Genomic DNA, 2,813 nt, shown 5'->3' on the forward strand with positions numbered 1-2,813 from the left:
AAAAAAAAAGCTTTTTGAGAATTGTACAGTATTTGAAAAGAATAACAAAAATTGTTGTGATTGCTAAGAACATTGAAAATGATTTTTTATTTTGACAAATAAGTTTTAAGTGAGTATTTAAAACCATTTTAAAAATTAAAAAAAAAAAGAATCCGGAAGATTTTAAGAAAATTTTTTTATTTCGCCGTTTTTTTAATGTTAGGAAAAAAATCTAATTAACAAAATATATCAATTCTCAACCCAAAAGTTTACTTTTTAACAAATTAAATGAATTTTCTATCAAATAATTGGTGTTTTAATTAATACAATGTATTGGATAAACTTTCAAACAAAAATTGAATAGTTCAATTTCCAGATAAAAACGATTAATTTTTAATCAATCCTAGAGTAGTTACATTTTCACATAAAAAAATTTTTTTAATCGAAAAAATAAATGTTCCATAAAGTTATTAAATTCTCAACCAATAACATGAATTTTCGAACAAGAAAATTAATGATCTACAAAAAAAAAAAACAAATTTCAAACAAAATACATGAATTTTCAACCAAATTATTTAATTTTAAAGTCAATAAAACGAATTATCTACAAAAAGTTGATTTTTTTCAGCGAGAAATATGAGTTTTCAATCAAAGAGTTAAACTTTCAACCAAATAGTTAAATTTTTAACCATAATTATAAAACCTTGTTGAAAATAACAGTTTTTTTTTTACAAAGTAATTCAACTTTTAGTGAAATAATCGACTTTTAAGCCTAAGGAGATGTAAGTTCATATTTCAACCAAACAATTGCATTTTGACCCAAAAATTTAAATTTCTAATAAACAAGGTCAATTTCCAACAAAATATATGAACTTTCAACAAAATTATTTAATTTTAAAATCAAAAGGAGTATCACCTCCAAAAAAGCTGAATTTTGAACCCAAAAATATGATTTTTCAACCAAGATTTTAATTGTCGACCAAATAGTTTAACTTTCACTTACAGTTGAAGTACTTAGTAAAAAAATTAATTTTTTCTTATTAAGGATTCATAATTATACTTAAAAATTCAACTATTTGCCTTCAAATTAATTTTGTTGTTAAAATTGCATCTTTGGGCGTTAAATGTCAACAATTTGATAGAAAGTTAAACTATTTGGTCGACAATTAAAATTTTGGTTGAAAAATCATATTTTTGGGTTAAAGATTCGGCTTTTTGTAGATGATACTCTTTTTGACTTTAAAATTAAATAATTTTGTTGAAAGTTCAAATATTTTGTTGGAAATTGACATTGCTTGGTAGAAATTTAATCTTTTTGGTTGAAAATGTATCATTTTTGGTCAAAAATGCAATTGTTTGGTTGAGATATGAACTGTACATCTTCTTGGGCTTAAAAGTCGATTATTTCACTAAGAGTTGAATTACTTTGTAAAAAAAATACTGTTATTTTCAACAAGGTTTTATAATTATGGTTAAAAATTTAACTATTTGGCTGAAAGTTTAACTCTTTCATTGAAAACTCATATTTTTGGCTGAAAAAAATCAACTTTTTGTAGATAATTAATTTTGTAGATCGTTAATTTTCTTGGTCGAAAATTCATGTTCTTGGTTGAGAATTTAAGAACTTTATTAAAAATTATTTTTTTTTATCTGAAAATGTAACTATTCTAGGATTGATTAAAAATTAATCGTTTTTATCTGGAAATTGAACTATTCAATTTTTGTTTGAAACTTTATCTTGTACATTGTATTAGTTAAAACACCAATTATTTGATAGAAAATTAATTTAATTCGTTAAAAAGTAAACTTTTGAGTTAAAAATTTATATATTTTGTTAATTAACTTTTTTCCTAAAATAAAAAAACTGCAAAATGAAAAAATTTCCTTACAATGTTACGGATTCTTTTTTTTTTTAATTTTAAAAATGTTTTCAAATAATCACTTAAAATTTATTTGTCAAATTAAAAAATCATTTTCAATGTTCTTAGCAATCACAACAATTTTTGTTATTCTTTTTAAATACTGTACAATTTTCAAAAAGCTTTTTTTTTTTAAATCTGCAAAAGCCTAAATCGTGTTTCAAATTATTTGAAATAATTTCAAGTTTTAAATTAATTCTGCATCTTTTTTTAAATTAATATTGTAGCGTTCAAACTTAAAATTTAGCTCATTACAAATTTAACAATTCAAGGCTTTCTATTTCGAACCATTCTGTTCAAATTTGTATAGTTTTTAACAGTTGTTTGTAATGGACTGTTTTCAATGAACGGTCAAATATTGCTGATGATTAACGAAATTTTCTTTTTTTAATTAAAAAATTACAAATTGAATGGGTTAAAAGTAAAAATTTTTTATACTGAAATAATATTTCAAATCATAATCGAATACAAATAAATTAATTTTCTAACAAATAATTGGTGTTTTAACTGAAACAATTTACAGGATAAAGTTTAACCAAAAATGGAATAGTTCAATTTCCAGATAAAAGCTGTGATAAAAAATTGAATTGAACAAGGAAAAAAACGAATTTTCAATAAGATTGTTAAATTTTCAAAGGAAAAGATAAATTTTTGACCAAAAAGATTAATGTTCTATAAAAAAAAAAAACAATTTTCAAACTTAACCAATATATACGATTGATTTGTAATCAATCCTATAATAGTTACATTTTCAGATAAAGATAAATAATTTTTAACGAAAAAAATTTATTTTCAACGAAGTTGTTGAATTGTCAACCAATCAGATGAATTTTCGACCAAGAAAATTAATGATCTATAAAAAAGACAAATTTTAAACAAAATACATGAATTTTCAACGAAATTATTTAATTTTAA

This window comes from Belonocnema kinseyi, chromosome 5 (genome assembly GCF_010883055.1).
Source record: "Belonocnema kinseyi isolate 2016_QV_RU_SX_M_011 chromosome 5, B_treatae_v1, whole genome shotgun sequence".
Taxonomy (NCBI): Eukaryota; Metazoa; Arthropoda; class Insecta; order Hymenoptera; family Cynipidae; genus Belonocnema; species Belonocnema kinseyi.